This window comes from Syzygium oleosum, unplaced genomic scaffold (genome assembly GCF_021117445.2).
Source record: "Syzygium oleosum isolate NSW1041296 unplaced genomic scaffold, Sole_v2.1 Sole_v2.18, whole genome shotgun sequence".
NCBI lineage: Eukaryota > Viridiplantae > Streptophyta > Magnoliopsida > Myrtales > Myrtaceae > Syzygium > Syzygium oleosum.
The window spans coordinates 8,535,500-8,543,403 of NW_026607502.1; the positions used below are offsets into that span (position 1 = coordinate 8,535,500).

Here is a 7,904-nt window from a genome sequence, read left to right on the forward strand (position 1 = left end):
TATTTATGATGTTCGTTGCTATGCTTGGTCATGTTTTATTTATGTACGGGTGTTTGTTTGCTTCCGCATGTGTATTATTCTCTGATTTGGGTAGTGGGTCGGCGACGAGTCCTGGGACGTCACATCAATATGATCGACGAAGGGGTTGTCGCGTGCCGTAGGGTTCGAGGCGTGACATCGTCAGACCTCCTCTGCGAATTCCCAGCAGACGATTTCAAAGTTAAAATAAAACATTAACCAATATGTCGATCCTAGGAATTTCGCAATATTCAAAGACCAAAAAGTCTTTTTCTTTCAGATCCATTCATATTCTATTAATAAACAATAACCAATTAATCAATCCTAGGAATTTTAGAATCATCAAAGACCGAAGTCATTGTGATGCATGCTCCATGAGTAAGCATGCGAAAGGTTCGTTTATTTCTAAGAATTTTGTATCAAGTAATTTTTTTTTTTTGGTCTGTCGTATCAAGTAATTGTCCTTTGTAAAAGTTGCAAGCAGACTTTAGGAGGACACAAAGTCTTTGTGGTAAACGATATGGTCGTTGTTGATATGGATGATTATTCTCGATTCACTTGAGTGTTATTTTTATCTTATGAGAATGGCGATGGAAATGAAAAAAAGAAGGTGTCGAAACCACACTACAAAAAACACATGGATTTTGCCACGGAAATTTGCGACGGAATTTTTTTTCCGTCGCAAATTAGCGACGAAAATTATTTGTTGCTAATTTGAGACGGAATTTGCCATGAAATAAAAATTCGTCGCAAATTTACGACGGAAAAAAAATCCGTCGCAAATTTGCGATGGATCTATTTTCTGTCGCAAATTTTCGATGGATCTATTTTCCGTCGCAAAATCCATCCGTCGCAAATTTGCGACGGATTACAAAAATGGTATTGCTTACGACGCAAAAATTTGCGACGGAAGAAAAATCCGTCGCAAATTTGCGACGGAAAAAAAAATCCGTCGCAAAAATTTGCGACGGAAACAAAGTCCGTCCCAAATTTTTGTGACGGAAAAAAAGTTCCGTCGAAAATTTTTGCGACGGAAAAAGAATCCGTCGCAAATTTGTAACGGGAAAAGAAATTTGCGACGGAAAAAGAATATTTGCGACAGACAAAGAAGTCCGTCGCAAATTTGCGATGGACTTCTTTGCCCTCCGTCGCAAATTTCGAGTTCCCGCTTCTCATTCTCTTTCTCCTTCTCCTTCTTCCCTCTCCCCCACACCCCCAAACCTCTGAGGGCATGGCCTCCGGAGCCCTAGAGGAAATCAAGCCAGAGAAGAGCAATCTCCGATTCGATCCCTCCCGGAGCTCACCGTCCATGGCGATCACCTCCAACTTCGAGGAGGAAGAGGAGAAGCAACCTGAGGCCAAGCCCTCGGCCTCCTCCTCTGCCGCGGCGGAGTTCAGCGCGAGGTTCGATCCGTCCAGCCCGCTGGGGTTCATCGAGGAGGCCTTCGAGTTCGTGGCCGAGCGGAGCGATTTCCTCGCGCATGAGGCGGCGGAGAGGGACGTCGCGGCGGTGTTGAGGGCGGTGAGGAAAAATCAATCCGTCGCAAATTCGCCCTGCTCCGCCGCCGGATCGTAGGGCCGCTGCGACATTGCTGGGGGCCGCCGGTGAGAGCTCCTCTCCCCGGAGCCGTCGCCTTTGATCTTGATCCCCCTACCTGTCTTTGTCCATGATCTTTTTTTCTTTGTTTTTTTTGTTGGTGTTTGAAATTATGTCTCTGTTTCGGGTTTCGGGTTTCCGTTTTGCTGTGGTGGGACAGTAACGTGCGTCGCGGTCGTGAGTGATTCTTGCGATTGTGTGCTGGTTAACTGCGGTGGGAGCTTTGTTTTGTGTGCGGTTTTTTCGTGCCTCACACGGGGAGATTGTAGTGAAATTGGAGCGGGTTCTCTTCGAGGGTTGGTGGTTTTTTGGGTGGGGAAGGATGAGGGACGGTTTGAGATCAGGCAAGCTGCGGGCGAAACCGGAGAAAGATGAGCCTGTGTCTGGTTGACGTGATGCCGAAAGGTGCTGACTTGGGTGGTGGGAAAGCGCCGGCTTTGGCATCGGACAATGCGGAGGCGTGTGAGGAGTCAGCGGTCCCGTTGGAAGATGGAGCCTTTGTAAGTGACAAGATGGTAGTTTCTGGGAGCGAATGTGGTGAAGTTGTGTCGACAGGTGAAGGTCTGTGCAACGGTGCATTGGAGGGTAGCAGGAAAGGAGTCGGGAAAGTTGTGGAGAAGGGACTCAATGTCATGAGCCGATTAAGAAAATTGCAAAGGAGGAAGCTTTAGACGATGGAGTGCACTTCGTGGGACGAGTTTTGCGGTCACGGACTATTGTTAGTAGTGGGGTTGGAAAAGAAGGTGCAAAGGACAAGAAGAGAGCTGCTGAGCTCGAGCAAAAGAGAAGAGGAGGTCGTGGGTCGGAGGCCGTTAGTGAGCAGGCCGAAGAGGATGGGGTTTTTGATTTGGTTGAGCCATCTTCACAGAAGTTGAAGCGGAAGCGTGGTAGGCCACCTAAGGTGCTTGGAAAGAAGAAAGCGAAGATGCCTGGATTGAGAAAAAGTGAAAGGATTTCAAAAACCAAACAGAGTGTGGAGCAGACTTTGCTTGTCAGTAGTTCAAACAGAGGTAGGAAAAAAGGGTAAGCATGTGGACTTAGAAGTGGGTGAAAATGTGCCTTCATCAGGGCCGAGTTTCATCAAAGCTGTTTAGATATACAAGTGTGTGTTTGCAGACTGTATTTTCTCGAATTTCTTTTTCCTTGTGCTAGTTGCATTCTTGTGCCTGACCTCAGTGATCTTTTGGGTACTTCCCCATCTGTATTTTTTCCTCTCTGTATGTAACGCATGCTTCCATTTCATGAAAAGAACTTTTCCACCTTCGTGCTTATTAGTTTAATCACACATAGGTTTGGTTGATGACTGATGACCTAATCGTGCTGTCGGATAAATATGGAGTTTGTTATAATGAACTGAGCTTTATGCCTTAGATTTGCGGCGCTTAGTTTGGTTGATATTGGTTGCTTTTCTTATTGATGAGCGTTCTTGTATCTGTAGATCAACGTTGCTAATTTCTTCTTTCTGGCGACCTCTCTTGCAGCATCCAGAGATGGACTTCTCAAGAGCAAAGATTGCATGAGGGGGGATGTTCGACTGCTTATTCTCTAGCTTGATCATACTATGATAAATCCGGAAATCATTGGATGTTTACTTTGGGCGCGGATGAGCGAGCTTTTGTTCAATTGTTTTGCCCTGTCGAGGGCAAGGAGGAGCTCCCCGAGAAATTACATGTTCGACTGCTTCTTCTCTAGCTTGATCATACATTTTGGAAAATGTAGATGAATGTACTTTATTTTCATATTATTATAATATTTTGATGTTATTAAGTGCTTAATCAATGTTAAATATAAATTTCAAAAATTAATTTTGCTTTTAATTAGGTTTAAAATTAAAAAATAAAATAAATGATTTTATCTTACGATCACAAATTACAAAAGTTCGTTGTAAAAATAAAATTTCGTCGCTAATTTCGTCCCTAAATGATATTCGTCGCAAAAGAATTAATAAAAAATTATTGCTAAATTCGTTCATGAGTAATGTTAATGGTAAAAATAAAAATTTTTGGTAGCAAGTTAGCGACAAATTTTGCAACCAATAAGTTCGTCGCAAATTATTAACCAAAAAAAAAATTTCGTGACAAAATTAGCGACGAATTTTGCCACGAATATAGTTCGTGGCAAATTAGAAATTAGCGACGAATAAAGTTCGTGACAAATTAGCGACGAATTTTGCCACGAATAATTAGTGACGAATTTTGCGACGAATTTTTTGCAACGAATTTTGCAACCAATTTTGCGACAAATTTTCCGACAAATTTTTTTTCGTCACAAATTAGCGACGAAAATTGATATTTTCCGTCGCTAAATTTTGCGATGGATTTTTTTCCGTCGCAAAATTCTTTGCAAATTCGTTTAACGACGAATTTTGCCAAATTTTGCGATGAATTTTGCCAAATTTTTCGTCGCTAAAATCTTGTTTTTTTGTAGTGAATGTTTTTTTGCGACGAAATTTCCGACAAATTTTGAGACAAATTATTTGCGACGAATTTTGCGACGAAATTTCCGACGAATTTTGCGACGGATAGTGTTCGTGGCAAATTTGCGACGAATTTTGCGACGAATTATTTGCGACGAATTTCTTTCCGTCGCAATTTTACGACGAACATTGAAATTTTCCGTCGCAAAATTTTGCGACGACCTAGTAGCGACGGAAAAATTCCGTCGCTAAATTTGTCGCAAATTCGATTTGCGACGGATTTTTCCAAATTTTTCGTCGCAAAATTCGTCGCTAATCCGGTGTTTTTTTGTAATGCCAGATCATCTGTAAATTGATGATGAACCGGCATGCTTTTTCATATCTCAATATAAACCAGAAGCGTTGATGATGCTCTTCTTGCCGATGCTGACTGGTTCATAGCAATGCAAGAATCGGTCGAGGTTGACCAAAAGCAGAGAGAAGCACCTGTTGGGATGGACATCACAAGCAACGGGGGTTCTTGAAAAGCATAGTGAGATCATACATTCAAGAGAGGATTTTCAACCCTTTTGTTTTTCTACACCATCAGGCGGCGGTAATTATAGGGATCAAAAGGAAATCACCAAGACCGGGTGTTATGGGGGCATTTGTCAGCTCTCAAAATTCAATTATATCTAGGGTTAATATCACGAAAAACTCCAAACTAGTACATATGTAACAAATTTACCATAAACTAATTTTTTTTCATAAAAGCCCCAAACTAGTACATCTGTGACAAATTTACCCCAAACTAATTTTTTGACCACAAAAAATCTCAAATTGGTACATTTGTGACAAATTTACCCTCTGTTAGTTTCTGTTCAATTGGAATACCACGAAAAACCATAAATCGATATACCCGTAAATTGTCACGTGTTATCCAACTCAACAAGTTAACGGTAAAATTTGATAGAAATTAATGAATGATGAATTTATCACAGGTGTATCGGTTTAGGGTTTTTAATGCTTAAAAAATTAGTTTTAGGTAAATTTATATCAGTTTAGGATTTTTTGTGATATTAACCATTATATCTATTACCTTGACCTAAAGAAGAGTCTTCATTTCAAGCTGAGTCAACAGGGATAGAAGGAGACCGATGATTACCAAGGATGACATTGAGCCACAAGCATACAAAGGGGTACCATACATTGCATACACGTACATACGTATCGAGCTCGACGCGGACACGCAGAATCAGTTTTCTATTACGTTAGGTAATCATGTATTTAGTTTCGGCGACGTAGATAGCGTCCTATCTAGTTGCCACCGGGCCATTTGAAAGAGTAGATCTGTCGCTGCTTCGAGAATAAGAAGCGAAACAAGCGCGACAAACGTATTTGCAAACTCGAACAGCTTAACTTCAGAGTCGAAAACACATGTATCGTTTGCTGTTGCTGTTGGGGGTTTTGAATTGTGGGTGTGAAGTGGTCCACATGGTTTAAGACAAGGAGAGATTTGAACCTTTGGAGGGGAGATCGGTGAGAAAAGCGACTCTTCAGACGCAACATGGGAGTTTATAAATGGGAAAATGATTTCTCATGACAGCGAAACCACAAGCAAAGAAAACGGCGCATTAATGGCCTCACCATAATAAATCTTGAACATTCCGACATCATGCTTGGACCCCATTATTTAAATTTTTTTTTACGTATCCATCCATATATCTTGGTCCCACCAGAATATTTTTGTAAAAATTTCTTTACGTCCTAAAGTTTGAGGAAGTGTTATCAGGAGCTTTGGCCATTAAAGTCTTCCGAATTTAAGAGTTATGTCTTACGACCGATCGCGCTTCTAAATGCGAAACATGAGGAATGGGGAGTAATTATTTACAAATTTGAGAAGTAATGTTCGGTATAGATAGAATTTACGATGAGGTTCATCTCCATTTTTGTAACATCGACTATCCATTGAGAACTCACATATTGTGAGAAATTCTTTAAAAATAAAAATTCAAGAGCTATTGTCCTATTTAAAAGATTATTAAATTGGTCATACTTATGGCACGTTTAAAGGGAAAATTGTCTAGAAGGATTACATTGGAATTTCATGCAAATGTATAGTATTCAATTAACAAAATTTGAAAATTTATGGCTGAATTGATATCCGTATAATAGGTTGAAGACTGATTGGGTAATTTTCCCTATTAGGGTACCTAAGATCAGACATTCTGTTTGTCTTGGAGGAACTTGAAGCAAAGAATTCAAAGAAGGATACGTGATACTTGAACAGTAGAAGGATACGTGATACTTGAACAGTAGATGTTCAATACAAATGACTTTTGATGCTTAGTTTGCCATCCTAGAGTACAAAGATGGAGGAATATTCACATTTGTTGACAACAAAAAGGAAAGATCACTAGCTGTGGTACTATTTGTGGTAACAATTTTACGATTAAGAATATCTTGCTTGTCAAAAGGTTTGAAACACTTGTTGAGCATTATTCAGTTTTGCAATAAAGGTTTTTAAATGGTTTCGAGAAGAAACTTGTTGGTCGAAGGCGCAAGTATATTCATATTATTTAGAGTCAATACCACGAAAAACCCCAAACTTGTACACTTATGACAAATTTATCTCAAACTATTTTTGACAAAAAAAAACCCAAACTAGTACACCTGTGACACTTTTACCATATGTTAATTTTTGTTAAATTACTGTCAAATTTTTGAGTTAGATGACACGTGGTAGTTGACGAGTGTACTAGTTTGGAGTTTTACCCTCTACCATCTGTCACAGGTGTACCATTTTGTGATTTTTTGTGATATAAATCCAATTTAATGAAGGGTATATTTGTCACAAGTGTACTAGTTTGGGATTTTTGGTAATCAAAAAATTAGTTTAGGGTAATTCTATTACAGGTGTACCAGTTTGGGGTTTTTTATGGTCAAAAAATTAGTTTGAGGTAAATTTATTACAAGTGTACTAGTTTGAGGTTTTTCGTGGTATTAATCCTATTATTTATTCAAACGGTTTTGATCTTTTCAACGAAAACTAACTTTTTTACTATGAAAGATGAAAGCTGGCTTTGGCATGGAAAGCTTGGACAAGCAAGCTTCCAGAAACTCTCTGTCCTTGCAAAGAAGGACCTTGTTCGTGGTCTTCCCAGGATCAAGGTTGACAAGGGAAGTCATTGTGATGCATGCTCACTGGGTAAGCAGGTGAAAGGTTCGTTCATTTCAAAAAAAAAATTGTATCCAGTAACTGTCCTTTGTAAAAGTTGCATGCAGACTTGAGGAGGACACAGTCTTTGTGGTAAAAGATATGGTCTTGTTGATATGGATGATTATTTTCGATTTACTTGGGTGTGATTTTTATTTATGAGAACGGTGCATTCTTGCTTTCACAAAGCTTGCAAAATGGATTCGAGATGAAGAAGAGCTTATGATTTATTGTATAAGAACTGATCATGAGCACGAATTTGAAAACCATGATTTTGCATCTTGTTGTGATGAGCAATGAGCATGGCATTGAGCATAACTATTTAGCCCTGTTTACTTAAAAAATGGTGTAGTTGAAAGGAATAACTAGACTTTGCAGGAGATGACTTGAGCTATATTGCTTGAAAGCAACATTGCAAAGCATTCTTGGGCAGAAGTAGCATGTCCTGCATGTTGCATTTGCAGTTGTGCGCACGCGCGACGTTTTCCCAAGAGGACTGCCAATGAGATTTTTTATTTTTTATTTTTTTGGTCGGATACCGCCTATGAGATTTATAAAGTAAGAAAACCGAGCATCTCGTCTTTTCATGTCTTTGGATGGAAATGTTGATCAAGTTGTTTAGTTCGATTATATAGATCAGATGAGGCTATCTTGGTTAATCTCTGTCTAACGAAGCT

The 7,904-nt window shown here is 39.7% G+C and overlaps 1 long non-coding RNA gene across 1 annotated transcript; it reads left to right on the forward strand.

Annotated features, from left to right (window-relative positions):
* Positions 1-1,254: 1,254 nt before the first annotated feature.
* Positions 1,255-3,390, forward strand: LOC115693836 (uncharacterized). Its single transcript, XR_008818381.1, has 2 exons — positions 1,255-1,623; positions 3,097-3,390. It is a non-coding gene; the product is annotated as an uncharacterized LOC115693836 (long non-coding RNA).
* Positions 3,391-7,904: the final 4,514 nt, after the last annotated feature.